Source organism: Apium graveolens, chromosome 2, assembly GCF_009905375.1.
Source record: "Apium graveolens cultivar Ventura chromosome 2, ASM990537v1, whole genome shotgun sequence".
In the NCBI taxonomy this organism is placed as follows: domain Eukaryota; kingdom Viridiplantae; phylum Streptophyta; class Magnoliopsida; order Apiales; family Apiaceae; genus Apium; species Apium graveolens.
In genome coordinates, this window is record NC_133648.1 from 161,064,754 (window position 1) to 161,084,393 (window position 19,640).

Here is a 19,640-nt window from a genome sequence, read left to right on the forward strand (position 1 = left end):
TCCAACGTAACGTGGTTTCAATTTACCCTTATTTCTAAATCTGGTTAATCCTTTCCATGGCGATATTTTGAGTAGTACGTTTTCTCCTTCCTGATAGTTTATATCTTTCCTGGCTTGATCTACATATTTGCGTTGCCTGTTTTGCGCTGCATCGAGTCATTTTCGAATGAGTTCAATCTTTTCTTTCATCTGTTGAATTAGTTCTGGACCCAAAATTTTGCATTCTCCAACTTCATCCCAATATACTGGTGATCTGCATTTTCTCCCGTACAATGCTTCATACGGTGGCATTCCAATGCTGGCGTGATAACTGTTATTATAAGAAAATTCCACTAGGGGTAGATGTTCATCCCAACTGCCTTCAAAATCGATCGCACAAACTCGTAGCATGTCTTCAATCGTTTGGATAGTTCTTTCACTTTGCCCGTCGGTTTGCGAATGATAAGCGGTACTCATGTTCAATTTATTTCCAAGACATTCTTGAAATTTTCTCCAAAATCTTGAGTTGAAACGAGGATCTCGATCAGACACGATAGATACTGGAACTCCATGTCGCATCACAATTTCTTTGAGATATATGTGTACTAGCTTGTCGAGTGAAAATCTTTCATTGATTGGTAGAAAATGTGCCGACTTCGTGAGTCTGTCAATGATTACCCATATCGCATCATGATTTGCCTTTGTCCTTGGTAGTCCTACCACAAAATCCATCGCTAGATGTTCCCATTTCCATTCTGGAATGTCTAATGGTTGCAATAATCCAGTCGGACGTTGATGTTCCGCTTTAACTCGCTGGCATGTGTAGAACTTACTTATCTATTCAGCTATTTCCTTCTTCATGTTCGGCCACCAGAAGTTTTCTTTCAGATCACGATACATTTTTGTACTTCCTGGATGAATGGAATACTTCGAATTGTGTGCATCTCGCATTATTTCTTCTTTTAATTCTACTACATTAGGGATCCAGATTCTCGACGCAAAGCGTAAAATTCCTTCATTATCTTTCTGAGTTGTGATTTCTTCTCCCGTCAGGTCATCATCTTGACTCATCACTTCATTTTGACAGCAGCGAATCTTTTCTAACAATTCTGGTTGGAAAGTCATAGTGTAGATAGCTTCTGCAGATTCATTGGGAATACGAATCTCAATTTCCAATTTGTCGAATTCCTTGATTAAGTCTTCACACGAAGTTAACCAATTCAATCTTTCTTTCCTGCTCAGCGCATCTGCTACAACATTTGCTTTCCCTGGATGATAACTAATCGTGACTTCTTAATCCTTTATCAATTCCAGCCATCGACGTTGTCGCATGTTCAGCTCCTTTTGCGTAAAGATATACTTTAGACTTTTATGATCTGTGTAAATTTCACATTTTTCACCGTAGAGATAATGTCTCCAAAGCTTCAATACAAATACGATCGCTACCAATTCCAGATCATGAGTAGGATATTTTTGTTCATGAGGTTTAAGTTATCTCGAAGCATATGCGATGACGTTACCGTGCTGCATCAATACACATCCTAACCCGCGATATGAAGCGTCGCTGAAAATGACGAAATTTCCTAGCTCGTGTGGCAATACAAGTACTGGTGCAGTTACTAACCGATTTTTCAGCTCTTGAAAACTTTCTTCACACTTATCACTCCATTCAAACTTTTCACTTTTTCGAGTTAACTTGGTCAGTGGCGTTGCTATTTTCGCAAAATCTTTGACAAACCTTCGATAATATCCTGCCAATCCCAAGAAACTTCGAACTTCTGTCGGCGTCCTTGGTCTTTCCCAATTTAACACAGCTTCAATCTTCGCTGGATCGACTTGGATGCCTTCTCTACTGATAATATGCCCTAGAAATTGTACTTCTCTTAACCAGAATTCACATTTCGAAAATTTTGCGTATAGTTGCTCTTTCCTCAGAATTTCCAAAGTTATTCTCAAGTGTTCTGCATGCTCTTCTTCTGACTTGGAGTAAATCAATATGTCATCAATGAATACAATCACGAATTTATCCAAATATTTCTTGAATACTCTGTTCATCAAATCCATCAATGCTGCTGGCGCGTTTGTCAGACCGAATGCCATTACCAAAAACTCGTAATGCCCATATCTTGTACGAAACGCAGTCTTTGGAATATCTTCAGCTTTAATCTTCAATTGATGATAGCCTGATCGCAAATCTATCTTTGAAAACCATGCTGCTCCTTTTAGCTGATCGAACAAATCGTTGATTCTCGGTAAGGGATACTTGTTCTTGATAGTGAGTTTATTCAATTCCCTATAGTCAATGCATAATCGCATGCTGCCGTCCTTCTTCTTCACAAATAACACCGGTGCACCCCATGGGGATACACTAGGTCGTATGATGCCTCGGTCTAGAAGATCTTGCAGTTGCATTGACAATTCCTTCATTTCGACTGGAGCCATCCGATATGGAGCTTTCGAAACTGGTTCTGTACCTGGTGCTAGATCAATTGTGAACTCAATTTCTCGATCTGGTGGTAACCCTGGAAGCTCGTCTGGAAAGACGTCTGGAAAGTCGCACATAATTGGAATGTCTTCTATTCTAGGACCTCCTCTTTCGGTATCTAACACGTAAGCTATGTATGCCTCACATCCTTGTCAAAGCAATCGTTTAGTCTGCATCCCAGTACGAAATTTCTTCTGCTGTTTTTCGCCTTTGAATATTACTGTTGCATTCTCCGCAGTTCACAATTTGACTCTCTTATTTGCGCAATCTATCTGAGCGTTATGACATGCTAACCAATCCATTCCCAAGATAATATCGAATTCTCCTAGCTTAAAAGGAATTAAATCTACCGAAAAATGATGTCCGGCTATTTCTATATCACACGCAGGACATACTCGATCTACCGGAACTTGGTCGTCATTCGCTAATTTTATAATTAACGTTTCGCCCAACCATTCGATTTCATAATGTAACTTACTAAGAAATTCTTCAGAAACAAATGAACGAGTAGCTCCAGAATCAATTAATACTTTTGAAATTACAGAATTCACCAAAAGTGTACCTGCAATAACACTCGGACTCTGCACCGCTTCTTTCATGGTCATGTTAAAAGTTCTTGCTTTGGGTTGATTAGGCGGCAGCGGAGGTAATGCTAACATTCTCGGAACACTGGCTGCCATAGCTGATCCTTTGCAATTTCTGGTGATATGCCCTTTCTTTCCACACTGGAAACAAGTCATCTCTGTTGTTCTACCTGTTGGACATTCGTTAGAATAATGCCCTTTCTGCTTACACCGATAACACGTTACATCCCTTTTGATACATACACCAGTATGCTTTCGATTACATGTCTTGCAGTACGGCACTGGAACTCTGACCATTCCCTGCTGACTGGAGGTTTGGAAACGATTACCTGCCTTCTGTGAACCTTGTCCTATCCTTTTAAAATTCAAATTTGCCCGGGCTTGGAATCCCGACTTTCTGCTGGAGCGATCTTGGAAACTTCCCTGTCCCTTGTCTTACTGAGATCTTTCACTTTCCCCTTCTATAATCAAAGCTTTCTGAACTACGGCGGTATACGTCGTTAATTCGAAAACTGCAACTTGGCCACGAATCCATGGTCGTAATCCTTCTTGAAACCTTTGAACTAGTTTTTCTTCAGTGTTAACCTGTTCTGGAACAAACCTAGCCAACTCAGTAAATTTGGCTTCATATTCTGCCATGGACATATTTCCCTGCTTCAGTTCTAGAAACTTAATCTGCATTTGATTCATCACATAGCGAGGAAAATGCTTTTCTAAAAACAACTCTTTAAACCTATCCCATGCAATAACTTCTTCACCCTCTAAGGCCTTTTTAGATTCCCACCAATAATTTGCCTCTCCTTTCAACAAGTAACTAGCAAAATCAGTCTTTTGGTCCTCACCTACCTTCACTAGTGCGAACGCTTTCTCTACTTCTTTTAACCAGGTGGTAGCTTTAATAGGATCAGTAGTCCCTTCAAACTCTGGAGGTTTAACTGACTGAAACTGCTTAAAAGTAACAACAGGTAATACTGGTGGTAATTGAAGCTCAGGACGAGGTGGCTGTTACAACATTTGTTGTTGTATCTGCTGTTGCTGATGCTGCATCTGCTACTGCATCATTACCATCTGTTGTTGCATCAGATGGAACATTTGGTTCATGGTCTCATTAGTCTGATTTTCAGAGTTGCTGTTAGAGGTCTCAGCCCTAGTCTTTCTTTTTGGTGCCATCTTCTTCTGATAATAAAACAGGTGATATTTATTTAACAGTTTAATAAACAATCGACAATATGTATGGAAAACAATTTATCCTGTATTCATAACATGGTTTATTTAAAGAAAACAGTTGCTGAGTGTACAGACTGGAAATGTAAACAGTTAAATAAAATAATTGTTTTATTTTTATTTTTTTTTCAACAGGAATTATAATATGAAAAACTGTAAAGTGAAAGTAAATGCTATAAAACTGTAAAGACTGAAATTTAAATAAAAGAATTTGAAAAAGTTCATCTTATATATATGTGACACCAGCTTCAGGTGTAAATGCTTGATACAAAAAGTGTCGGGCTACTGGTCATCACTACGGCTACAAGTCACACTATCGCTACAAGTTAAACTACTACTACAAGTTAAACTACTGATACACACATACACACTACTCACTAGGTTATACTATGCTGCCTCTATATACACATGCACTCTAGAGTCACCGTCTCAAACCCTCTCAAAACCCAGGCGGAATACGCATAAGCTCCTCTCTAAGTGCCTGGACCAAAGTTTGTGCCAAGCGAAAAACCCTGTAGAACTCTGCAAAAGAAGGAGGTCCATCATGAGTCAAATCATCCAACTCCCAAGTAGCACTCATCAATACTGACTGTAATCGCTGTCTCATATAATAATCCGGCTGTAGGGCCGTTAACGGTCCTCTGTCCCTCTGATCAAACAGATGCATAATCTTCCAACACTGTGCCCGCCAATACTCCACATCATCCCTCATAACTCTATACTCATGGTATGGTACCATATGCGGCTGAGCAACCTGACCTACTGACTCCTGAGAAGGAACCCTCGGAATACCTGCACCCTGCTGGGGTAAACCTAACTGTAGATCCACATCATGCTCTCCCATCCCCTCTACTGGAATCATCTGAACTATGTCCGGCTCTGGGGCATGCACCGGTATAGGAGGTAACAATGGTGGTGGTGGTAACTCCTGCTCAATACCTAGTATAAACTGGTGCTCAATAGGTAAAGGAACCATCGGCTCGAAGAACTCAAATGGATCAAACATCTCTATGGGGTCATGCACTATCCCCTGTACTGGTGGTACCGGCTCCTGTGGCAATGGTGGTGGAGGTGGTAGAGGAGGAAACATTTGCTCAGATACTGGAGGTATGGCTGGTGCTACTGGCCCCGTGACTGTCCTCTCGGACGATGCAGAATAACCAGAAGATGCCATCTGATAATATACCAAAGAAAAGAAAAGGTCATTAACAATCCTAAGATTATTTCCCTATTCTAATCTGACCTAAATCCTAACACTATTCATCCTAATTTGACTATCCCTATCTTATGTGATCTCCTTATCCTATCTTAATCCTAATGTTCTTGTTTTCAGGGACCAAACCTACAGCTCTGATGCCAAACCTATAACGCCCTCCAGACCCGGGGTATAAGTCTGGGGGTTACTAGCTAATCACCAAACCTGTACAATTTGATTAACAATTAATAAAAAAATGAAATTAAACCCCTTTAACACTAACCAGGATCTTTTTAGGTTGAAGTATGAAAACAAGAACCACTAACTACTTTTATTACAAACCAACATTCAAAGTCTCACAAACTCTCTTTATTACAAACCATTGTCTAATTCATTTTAAGCTAAGTTCAACTTTTATTCAAACACACACACCTACTATCTATCAACACTCCACTTGCTCAGGCAACTCAAAGCTTTCTTCCTAGATTGGGATCAACACCTTGGGTATAAGAGGATCCCGAGGCTTGACTCACTTCTTTACCACTCGAGTCCTGATTGGTTTAATATTCCTTCTTAACTGAAAACAATAAGGTGAATAACAACAAAAGGGGTGAGCCAAAAGTTGCTCAACAAGTCCACAAACATATAAACAGTGTTAAAGCATTTTAAATGAATCCGCCATCCCAGGTATATCTGCCAAGATATAACCTCACGAGAATAGAAAGAAGGCCATTACTGGCGAGTACAAATAAACTAAACTGGACACAAGTTCGCATCTATATTCTGCTGATCAGTCAGAATATAATGCAGATCCATATCTCAGTATATAGATCCAGTCGGGTACCCAGGCACTACGGCCCACGTCGAGGCACCAGTCATCCCGGTCCTCAGGATTAAGACACACTCAATCCCAAAATATCCTTATCCAGTCCATCGCTTAGTATCCGGGACAATCGGTATTCTTTGATATATTCCAAACACTAGAATATATCAATCTCCATGTGTTACCAACAGAATATGAATCAAGAATCCAAAGAAACGGAGAAATCAAGAATTGAAATGAAATATGAACAAAGGAATAGGGATTGTATATTAGTGATCAAGAACAATAATCAAGAGAATGTAAATGTGATAAATATTTGAATCAATATCACTATTCCGAAAGTAGAATAGAGGAAAAACTTGCCTTCTGCGCGACTTACTACAATTGAATCACTTATGTCGATCACCTTGGACTATTACCGACTCAACTGGCCTGGCTGGCTTAGCTTCTGTTGGCAAAACAGACTGGTTAAGTCACGTCGTACTTCATTTGCATCTTGAATCGACTTCAAACTGATCCTAACATCTACCCATGCGTTTATGACTGACTCATGTATTACATATAAGCAAGTAAGACTCGATTAACCACGTAATACACATAAGCACATAAGCACATAATCATTTTTTATGATTAAAATAATTTTTAAAACCAAAATCGACTCGCTGATCGCTCAACTGATCGTTATCTCACTCGTTTCCCATTTTTCCGGAATTTTTCGGACTCGTCTCGGCAAGTAACTTGACTGATAATCAAACAAGTCACAAAATCAACTAACTTCTAAAAAAATTAAGCTTTGATATTATTTTTAATGAAAAGGATTCATTTTTCTGAGTTAACAGGCTTTCGTTTCACGCAAAACGGACTAACGATTGAATTAATATTAATTAAATACTGATAATTCCATTTATTAATCATTATAAATAATTATTACTAATTTTTAAAACCCAAAAATAATTTTTAAATCATTATTTAAGAAAGTCAAATTAAAAATAATTTTTCTATAATTTTTGAAATTAAAATATATTTATTATGATTTATTGAAAATTATTTGATTAATTATCAAAATAATTAATCAATTTTAAGTAATTAATAAGTAATAAATAAATAATAAATAATTAAGAAAATAATTCAATCTGATTTTTAGAAAATAATTCAGAATTATTTATAATATAAATTAATTAATTAAATAATTAATTAATCAATTTACAAAATAAATAAAACTGATTTTTAAAATTAATAAAAATAAAAAAAATAAAAATAATTTCCAGAAACATATGTCAGAAAACAGACATCTGACAAGGTGGATCAAAACCGGGTTCTGGAAACGGGTCAACCGGGTTGGATTCCGGGTCTGTGAAGAACACCAACGGAATCTGGGTTTAAACCCAGAATCCGGCGACTTCACCGGACTCCGGCGAGTCCAATTCCTGGCCAAACGGACACCGTTTGGTTCCGTTTTTTATCCCAAAACATCCCAAACTACTTTCCCAATCTGTTTCAGGCCAAAATCGACCAGAAACATCCCTGGATATCATTCTCCGATCAAAATCATCAAGAACTCCGGCCAAAAATCCAAATCACTCATTTGTACATAACATCAAACGTTATATAGTGCAAAATGAAGCTAAGAACATATACAATCAAAGCCCTAACATTACAAGAACCAAATATTCACAGAAATCATCGAGTTGTGTTTTGAAAATTCGACCTAAACCCTAGAAATCGTGAATCATTATCCAAGCATCGTTTGTTCAATTAAACACCATGAATCGACTGTAAATCATCTAACAAAGCTATATCAATCATCAAAACATTACAATAACCCCAGAATCAAAAAGCCCTAATTCGAACATAAATTATCTAGATGTTCAGAACAAAGCGATTGTAAAAGCCATTTGATGAAAAATAAGGCCCATTATTTTATTTGAAATACTAGCTTTAAAATCATCGTTTGGGTCATAAAACGTTTGAAATAAAACCTATAAATGCATAATAATATATCTGAAAAATACCTTAAAATACAGAAATGACATGGAATACACGTATCACGTAACAGTTAGGGTTTATCAGATAATCACGCATAAATGACACATTAATTCATATATTTTATTATAATCATGATATAATATAAACGTAAAGTTCCCAGTCGTTACAATAATAATGCTTCAACCGTTGACCATTTACCTTAAATGCTTGGCCCGGATCATTTTCAAAAATTTCCATTGCTCCATGTGGAAACACAATTTTGATTATGAAAGGCCCTGACCATCTTGACTTCAACTTTCCAGGAAAAAGACGGAGATGAGAGTTGAATAAAAGAACTTGTTGCCCTGGCACAAATTTCTTGAGCACTAGACCCCAATTGTGCCACCTCTTGACTTTCTCCTTATACATCTTGTTGTTCTCATAAGCTTGAAGTCGAAACACGTCAAGTTCATTTAACTGAAGCATCCTCTTCTTTCCAGCTGAATCCAAGTCCAGATTCAATTTCTTTAAAGCCCAATATGCTTTATGCTCGAGCTCCACAGGCAAATAACCCCTCTTACCATAAACCAACTGAAATGGCGACATTCCCAATGGAGTCTTATATGTTGTTCAATATGCCCAAACAGCTTCATCAAACTTTAAAGACCAATCCTTCCTTGATGGATATACCACTTTCTCCAAATGCGCTTAATCTCTCTGTTAGATACCTCATCTTGACCATTTGTTTGAGATGATAATCCCTAGTAATGCGATGATTCACATTATACCTTTTCATCATAGTAGTGAACTTGCAATTACAAAAATGCAACCCCTCATCACTGATTATGACTATTGGAGTTCCAAACCTTGTGAATATTTGTTTGTGAAGAAAATTAAGCACCACTTTCGCATCGTTCATTGGCAATGCCTTAACTTCAACCCGTTTCACAACATAATCAACTGCCAACAAGATATACTGATTGTTACAAGACAAAACAAATGGCCCCATGAAGTCAATTCCCCAAACATCAAAGACCTCAACCTTGAGAAGCATATTAAGAGGCATCTCATCCTTTTTAGTCATATTACCCACACGTTGACATCGATCACATTTCAAAACAAACTGATGAGCATCTTTAAACAAAGTTGGCTAAAAGAATCCTGCTTGAAGAACACGAGCTGCTGTCTTTTCTCCACCATAATGTCCTCCATTATCCGTTGAGTGGAAATCTCGCAAGATCCCCCCCCCCCCCCGTTTCGCTGTAAGGAATACATCTCCTGATGATTTGGTCAGCTCCTTGGCGAAAAAGAAACGGTTCATCCCACATATACCACTTCGCTTCATCAAGAAACTTCTTCCTTTCACTACGCCATAAGTGGGCTACTGTAATGCAAGTGTTACAAGGAGCGTTACATTAGCTAAAAGATTTTTGGCCTATTGTAACACCTCGCTTGTAGTGTTACAATAGCTATAAATCTAATGTTACATTGAAATGCAGGTATTGCACAACATGTAATACTAGCACCTGGTGTTACATTAGATATTTTTTAATTTTTAAATATTTTAAAGTGGAAATATTACTACGAAAGTAGTAGTAAAACTATATTCTGAATTATTAATTAATCGGGAATGTAACTTCAAATTACCTACAAATTACGAAATTTATTGTAAATAAATAAAAAAGTAATTTTGGTGGTTCATTATTTAATATATAATAAATAATAATTTAAATAATAAAATTTTTTAAAAAAATTTAAAAATTAAAAATTGCTAATATTTTAGGTGAAAAAAGAGGCGGCAGTTTTCCCCCCAAATTACACATAATGTCGGGACTTAGACAGAAAACTAACACAACCGTCCTCACTCTCTCCCTCTCTCTCACTCTCTCTCTCTCCCCCTCTCTCTCTCTGAAATTTCTTCGATCTAAACTACAAATTACAAAATTTCTTCGTCTCTTGAAGAAAAAATTGCAGTCTCTTGGATCTGGTATTTGAATACCCATATTATTTTGCTCTAATTTAAAGGCCCGCACTAATTTCTTCATTTTTTTTGAAGGTCTTGAAATTGGGGCCTTTCTGTTTTTGCTCTGATTAACCGGTAATTGTTAACATACTTTATTGTTAAATTGCTCCAATTTAAACATATTACTTGCCCATACGAATGTGTTTTCTTTCATTGTGAATTTTCAGTCGATTAGGGCTTTCCAATTGGGGCTTTTCCTCATTCAGAGTCGGGAGTTAAAGCTTTCAGTAAGGTATGTACTTATACTTGGGTTTTGATATTCACTTGGGTCTTTAGTCGCATGCATGTGGGTATTGTTTATTTTTCTTGTCATAATTGATTTATATGTTTACTTGATTTATGTTTTTATTTGTTGTTAAGTTGATATGTAGTATGTTTTGTTATTTTTTTATTGTTCGATGAAAGTGTCAAAAATGTTAATATAATGCGATTCGATGTCAGTTCAAATAACTATGTTTTGTTTGATATTCCTCCTACTGATGAGGTAAATTAGGACATTGCAAAATGTGCTTCTTGTTCTGATGTGAGAAAGTTGTTATGTTATTTTGTTGACCATATCTAAATTTGAGAAAGTTGTTATGCTAATTCTAAGTTCTATCCCATCCGTACAGTGGATGCATAGAGATGTTAATTTCAGTACCACCGAATAACTAAATAACTGATGCTTTGACCTTTGATGCAATGTTATTAGCAAGTCTGGACCGAGTCTGAGATTATTATGGCATTTCTGAAATTGGGGCTTTGTCTATTTAAAAGAGCTGAAAATAACTGAATTAAAATAATATTGCAAATAATATGAGCTGAAAAGTATTTTTTTAATAACTGAATTAAAAGCTGTTGTCTATTTAAAATGCTGAGTGATAATCTAGCAGTTAATTTTGCAATCTGAAAATTGTACGTTGTATAAACTACGACCACCATTACATGCTTATCTCGTGGAGTTCAGGAGTATCGTCCACCCTGTCATAAAACAAGTAAAAGTTGGAGTAAAAGTTAAGATGGATTAAGATGACTGAGAAGTGAGAACTGAGAATCATAATGGCCCTGGTCACCTAATGGCCCTGATCTACCTTTATAGATGTATACGTTGTACGTTGTATAAACTACGACCACCATTACGATTTGAGATAGAGCAGATCATCTAATGGCCCTGGTCTACCCTTATAGGTGTGTTGTACGATTTGAGATAGACTAAATTCGATTATTTAAATTTTTACGATTTGAGATAGAACAGGTCATCTAATGGCCCTGGTCTACTTTTTTGTTTTTTATTACGAGCAATAACCATACTTAATTATATATATTTTGTGTAGGGAATTATATTTCTAACTAAATCAGAAAATTAAATAACAATTCTAACCTTAAAACTTATATTTTAACCAGTGATAGTATTTATTGAATTAAATTGAAAATGTAGTGTAAATGATTAGGGATATATAGTGGTATAAGTGTATTTTAATAATTTTTATATATTTCTATTTTAATAATATTTAATAATGTTTATATATATGTCATGTATCATAAAGAAGAGGAATACAATATTAAATATTGTATATATAATTTTTTGTTGTGTTTGTATTGCTATTTTACTATGAATATCGGTATGATGTATATATTTAATTGATTCGGTGTTATAGGTGCAATCTTGGAAAGGGCCTAGGTTTTAGAAATGGAACCTGATAATGATCTGAATAACTGGATAGGACTTCCAAGATCCAGCAGAGAGTATAAAAAGGGGATGCAATTTTTTGCGGAAAATACATTTCCTCTTTTTTCCAAAGGTGATGAAATGAAGTGCCCCTGCAAAGATTGTAATGATCGTATGTGGCATCGTCAAGATGTAATTTATGATCATCTAATTTGCAGAGGGCCTTCTTTCTTACATGTCTAGTGGATTTGTAAGATTTCACAAGCCAAAGTAAAAAAATCTACGGATTTTAAGGGTTGTGAAACAGGGACCAGTTTCGAAGATAATTTAGGAGCGATGTTTGATTGTACGGGCAGGAGGTTTCAGAATGTCGAACAAGGACCAAATCTGGAGGCTAGAAAGTTTTATCACCTTGTCGAAGAGGGAAAGCAACCGCTATATCCGGGCTGCACAAAATTTTCTCAACTTAGTTTTATGATCAGACTTTATCACCTAAAGTGTGTTCATGGGATTACCGAGTCCGCCTTCGGGGATTTATTAGTATTAATAAAAGATGCCTTTCCAGAAGCCAATGTGCCATTATCCTTCAACACTGCGAAAAACATAATCAAAGACCTAGGTCTTGATTATAAGAAAATACATGCATGCCCAAATAATTGCATGTTATACTGGGTCGAAAATGAAGATAAACAAGTTTGTGATACATGTGGGGTTTCGAGGTCGATTCTACAAGAAAAAAAGGCTCAGCTGCTATTAATGATCCGGCCAAGTTGATCAGTAAGGTTCCAACAAATGTGATGAGATACTTCCCTTTAAAATCGAGGTTGCAGAGGCTGTTCATGTGCAAAAAATACTCAAAGCTCATGATATGGCATGCAACATAACGAATAAGAGATGGGAAATTGAGGCATCCGGCTGACGCCGAAGCTTGGAAGACAATGGATGCAAATTATCCTGATTTTTCTTCAGAAATGTGAAATATAAGACTAGGCGTAGCTGCTGATGGATTCTGTCCTTTTCGTACAAAAGCTAATCATAGTACATGGCCAATTATACTAATAAACTACAACCTCCCGCCTTGGCTTAGCATGAAACAAGATAATTTAATTCTTTCGACGTTGATATCGGGTCCAGATTCTCCTTGAAATAGTATCGGCGTGTATATGCAGCCATTACTTTCTGAGTTAAAAGAATTATGGGATTTTGGTGTCCAAACATATGATGCCATGACTGATCAGAATTTTAATTTACGGGCAGCGGTGTTGTGGACTATAAGCGACTTTCCAGGATACGCCATGATGTCCGGTTGGAGCACAAAGGGTAAGCTGGCATGTCCGGTGTGTCATTATGAGACATGTTCGGAATATCTGAAACATAGCAAAAAAATGTGTTATATGCATCACAGAAGGTTTCTTGATCCCTCGCACAAATAGAGGTTTGAAAAGAAATAATTTAATGGCCAGATTGAAATGAGGCAGAGTCCACAACCATTAACGGGAACAGATGTTGATCAATTGTTGGTTGGTTTTGAAAACCATTTTGGGGAAAAGATTAAGAAGAAGAGAAAGCGAGAAAATAACACCCCATTTAAGAAGAAGTCAATTTTTTCGATTTGCCCTATTGGAAGCATAATCTACTCCGACATAACCTCGATGTTATGCATATCGAAAAAAACATTTGTGATCAAATATTAGGTACTTTACTTAATATTGGGGGGAAGTCAAAAGATCACTTAGCTGCCCGTTTGGATTTACAAGAAATGGGGATTCGAAAGTCCCTTCATCCGGTTAAATCTGCCGATGGGAAGAAGCTTGAAATTTATGCCGCAATCTTTGACATGACAAATAAGGAGAAAGAACTGTTTTGCAAGGTATTGAAGAATGTGAAACTTCCTTACGGCTGTGCCTCCAATATCAGTATGTATGTGCACACAGACGAGAGGCAGGTAGCGGGGTATAAGAGCTGCGACGCGTATTTTATACTCTACTACTTGTTACAATTTGCTGTGAAGAAATCATTAAAAGCTGATGTTGCAAAACCGTTAATCAGATTTAGCGCATTTCTTAGGGGTCTATGGACTAAGGTCATTCACTTGGATGATATCAAGAGGCTTCAAGAAGAAATTGTCGACATCCTTTGTGAATTTGAGATTATTTCCCCCCTGCCTTCTTTGATATCATGGTGCACCTTCCCATTCATCTTTGTAAAGAAATTGAGTACGGCGGACCGGAGCACCTGCGATGTATGTATCCTATTGAGCGTTATCTTGGCAAGCTAAAAAATTACGTTCGTAATAGGACCAAACCCGAAGGTTCAATTGCAGAAGGCTACTTGGCTGAGGAGTGTGTCATATTCTGCTCAAGGTTTTTGGGTGTTGAATCAACTGATTTTGGAGCAAAAATAGCAAATGCGGAGTATCATTTAGGAACAAGAAGAAATAAAGACGGAAAAGTTATTCAGTTAAATGATTTGGAGTGGAAAGCGTGCCATACCTACATTCTTTTCAATTGTGGCAATCAAGAAATTGAGACATTGATCGAGTAAGTTTTTAGACCCTACTTCATTTAGTGAAAACTATAAATTTTGAACTTTGTCTTTCTTCTTAAACTATTTCAACATAATTTTTCATAGGAACCATCGGACTTTAGTGGATGGTGATGCCAACTCAAAAAAAATACATAAGAGAACAAACACACTCCGAAGTTTTTTGGAAATGGTTAAAGAAAGAGGTGGAAAAAATGGTCAACATTTCAACTGATCTTCGTGTGCTAGCACTGGGTCCTAACCGAACAGCTAGGAGGTTTAGTGGTTATGTGGTTAATGGATTTCGATTTCATACAAAAAAATAGAGATTCGAAATGCACTACATAAAATAGCGGCGTATTTTTGACTGCTGAAACCACTAGCTTTGCAAATGCGAAAGATGAAAATCCAATCATCGGGGCCGTCAATTACTATGGATCAGTTGTAGATATTATTAAAGTTGACTATTGGGGAGCGTTTCCAATGGTTCTTTTCAAGTGTTGTTGGTACCAAGAAGAGAAGGATTCATTTGGTTTCACCAAAGTGAATTTTAAAAAGTTGTGCAGCAAATCAGATCCCTACGTGATGGCTTCACAAGTGCAACAAATTTTTTATGTCGAAGATCCGACTGAAAATATGGTGCACTATGTTATTAAAAAGTTACCAAGGGACTGGTGCGACGTCGCCGATGACCAAACTCAAACTGAAGATCAGAATGACCATAACCATCAGAATGATATTCTTAATCAAGATGGTGAACTTAATTGGTTTAGGGATGATGTCCCTAAAGAACAAATTCCTATTCCACAAACTGAAGTGGAAAATCAAGATGTTTAATATTTGTTTCAGTTCAAGACATAATCCTTAAGACAAATTCATGTATTTCTTAGTTTGGTTATTGTACTCCGAATATATCAAGTTTGTGATTTAAATATTAACTGCTAAAATTTGAATCGATTACATCTGTTTGTATTTTCTTGTATCTCTGTTTTTAGATTATTTTCTTGTATTTCTGTTTCTTAATGTTGCATCAATATTTAAAGTGTTCATTTATAAATATTGCATTTGTTTAAATATGCTCGCATCTGTTTGCATGAATATTGCATATGAGTGCTAATTTTTATATTATTTTCATGTATTTCTATTTTTTTATTAAATTTGCATCTATTTAAATGTGCTCATAGCTGTTTAAATATTAACTGCTAATCTTATTTCCACTTTATGTAGGATGGAAGAAAAACGTGTGACTTTAAATCTGCACAATGACGGAATTTTTAAAAAGACTACTTATCACGGTGAAAAAGCTTTATTAGTAATAGACTGGATACTTCAGAATTCTCATATAGCGTGCTTATGGAATATGTCAAGGATTACATGAAGTTGACAGAAATTGGAGGGGTATACACCAAAGCTGCTGATGGTTGGAAATTGCTGACACGCGATAAAGAATTGCTGGATCTTGTAAATGAAACTAAGCCGGATCATGAACTTCATTTGTATGTTGACACTTTTATTGACAAAGAAGTGGAGCCTTCAGTTCAGATGCAGCCATGGGTAATTATATGACCGAGGAAGAACCTAATTTAAGGTAATTATACTAATCCCGCATGTATATCGACACACAATTAAATAAATCTTCACTAGCGCCATATGTTTACCATGACTGTTCAATCTTCTTTCACAGGGTCAACCAAGGAACAAGGGAAGCATAAATTTGTGACTTCACACCAGCTCCAACAGGAACAACAAAGAAAGAAGAACAAGCAGAAGTCACCTGAGCTGCCCCGGAGGATTTTATCACCACGCAAGTGTAATATGCCAGTTGCGGAGACTCCAGAACTTGAAGAAGGAACTGTTAGTCCAAAAGGAACAGCGAGAAGGAAGTTGAATTACAGGGAGACAAGATAAATGGCAAAAGTACAGGGAAGAATGACATTGCTGTTAAGGTAGTCATTTTTACTAATTTTGCAATTATTTTCCTATGCCCCTATGTAGTTAAACTAGCATGAATGCAAGTTTGGTGTAATGTATAAATAAAAAACAAGGATAATTAATTTTGTATTAACTGTTACAATATGTTGCAGTTACCGGAACAACCATCGCAAGGCATGAATAAGTATGAGCTACTTAAAATGAAACGTGTGCAAGAAAACAGGGCAAAGTTTGATGAACTTGGGTTAGGTAAATATGGGACTAATCCAACACCACCTACAGTGCAGAATGTCAAGGGGAAGGAGAAAGACAATGAGGTTTCTGATGAATATGTCTTGGAAACGAGAGGGAAAGTGATAGTGATGATTCGCCAAAGGTATACGCATCTGCCTTAATTAATTTAAGTGTGATACTGCAATTTCTGGTAAAATGAAACTTATTTTAATATTTTATTTAGTCTTCTTGTTTCAGTCTTGGTCATAATTTACTTAAATACTTAATTCACTTAATTAAATTTTACCAATTTATTTGAAATAACACATCTAGGTGGTGAGTGTTGACATAAGTACTTATATATAATTTGTTTTTTTCCATAATTGTTCTTAATAATCAAGAAGGGGAGTAGTTTGATTATAATCCATTTAATGTCTAATTTTTCACTTCATTATGCTTAAATTTTTACTTCCTTCTATTTATAATCCGTTTACTCATTATTTTGATTTAGACTAATTATGCTTAAATTTTTACTTCATTCCATTCGTTGCATATATATAGGAGAGAATTAATTCTGTGAAGGAAAAAAAGACACTACCACCTGGTCCCAGAACTCGTTCCCGAGCCACTGTAGCCCCAACTACGAACACAGAAGCAAAGAGTTCATCTGCTCGAAAACTTATCAATCCAACTTGTAGTAAACTGTTGAAACAATGTGGCAATTTTGAAAGTGAATTAGTTGCCGCTTATATAGCGCTGCGGGAACGTCAGATGCAGAATCTTGAAGTTGATCCAATGATAGAGAATGTTGGCGAGTCGAGTTTACAAAATGCCCAGGAAGTTGTTGAAAAAGGTAATAAACATGACACCTGAGTATGTTCTTGTAAGATTATTAACAATAATATAGCAACTAGGACCCACAATTTTCTATTATATTGTTCATATATGTCCAGGTCCTAAAAAACCTCGAGGACGGACAAAAATGTTGAAAGTTCATGGTAGGAGTGCTAATGAGAAGCCAGTCATTAAATTCAGTAAACGGGGTCAGCCAATTGGAGATAGGAAGATTAGATCTGAGTTGAGTAATTTTCTGGGGACACTAGTCAAGGATCATGTGTCGCTTACTCATGTAAACTGGCATGTTGTTCCACAAGAATTGAAGAAGAATATGGTGCAATATACTCTGGTATTCTCAGTTTTACCAATTAGCCTGAAATTTCAGTCTTATTAGTACATGTGCATTGAGATAATGCAAAGTTTGTGTTTGGCATATTATAGGATAGGTTTGATATTCCTGCACAAGGGGAAAAGTATTTAAACAAGACACTTAATACTCTTTGGAGAGTGCACAAGTCACGTGTCAAAAAGGCACATTATACAAAATATGACAGTGACGAGAAACGGATTCAAAACAAGCCGCATGAAATTCCACTTACAGATTTTAAGGTTTTGTTGAAGTATTGGGCAGACGAAGAAGTTCAGGTCAATAATTTTAGCTTTATCTATTTGGCATCCAATACCAATATGAGTTGAGATATGAGATTTGATTTTTTTATTTGTAACAAGTACTTGCACAGGAAAATGCAGCCCGTCGTAATTCCTATACTGACCCCCACACACTTGGTCGTAAAACTGTTGCTGAAGTTAAAGAGAAACTGGTATGACAGTATTTTAATTGTAAAACTAAAATTGTTCGATTTAGGTATAATTGCAAAATAAATATAGTCTCATTATTCGTCAGATTATTAATCAGACTAATAATTAATCAGATTAATATTAAAATTAGTTGATCTGATTATTATTAATCAGATTGATATTTTCTTGGCCCATATATCATTATTGTTTTTATTTTTTCTTTCACATTTATGATAATGTAGTCCTTATTTGTCATTTTATTTTTGGTACATGCCAGAAAACCAAAGACCCAAATCAGGCCTCCCCATCACAAGCTAAAGTTTATTTCAAAAGACGTAAGCAAAAAAAAGGGCGCAAGTATAAGACAAATAGGGATGCAATTCAGAAAAGAATGGTAAGTAAATTTAGTTGTAGATAATGAACCTGAGTTTGTTTTACCTGTAACAAATTTAAGTAAATTTCTCATATAGTTCATTGAAGAATTGCAGCTATATTTAGTTGTAAATAAAAAAAATTTAGTTTGTCCGTTAACAAATTTATGCAAATTTGTCTTATAGGATTCCATTGATGAGATGCTGAAAGAAGGAAATGATGCCAACGTGATGCTTCCTAATGGCAAACATGGACAAGATTGGTTGGTGGGAAGGCAAGGTACAGTACTTGCCTCAGAAAATAATCCATCTATTCCCGAACCTACTGTTGATGAGTTGACCGCAAAGATATCTCAAAATCTGGAGAGTGAAATGGAAGCCAAGGTAAACAGAAAAGTCCAGGAGAACATGGTTTGGATGCTGAAAAAACTAGCAGAGGCGAATCTGAAAGGAATATGTCCTAAGTCCAATCATGTATTAGGATTTAGGAATAACTTTTATGTAATCTGTTTTGATTTCATTGATATTAATAAAGACTTGTTTTGTTTTTATTACGGGCTTTATCTATTTAAGTGTTTAAATAAGATATACCATAGTTTAGAGTAAAGCTTTTTATCGATTATGATGAGATCATAACAGTGAGACCTAAAAAGATGATAACTCTAAACTTAAATAGTTCATGGTCATAGGATTTCTAACTAGTAATTAATAATCCGCAGAGATCGGTACATACTATGCTTGCTTCATTATGAAGGATGTCTGTTCTCATAGACATTTGTGTGGTGACACCATAGCTAGTATGTAGGTGCTTATTATGGAATAAGTTCACTGAACATGACTCGCACAGCTGAACAACTGATGGAGTTCACTCACGTGTCAGCAGTTGTTCACATAGTGATAGTTGTACAAGTATCCTTAGACTTGAGGTCATCATAGTCATCTTGTGTACACTGAACTATGCTTTGGTTTAGTTCTTAGTCTCCAGGGACAATTATTAGGGCTCTTCTGGGTATAGGAATTTGTACACGAAGATAGTGTAT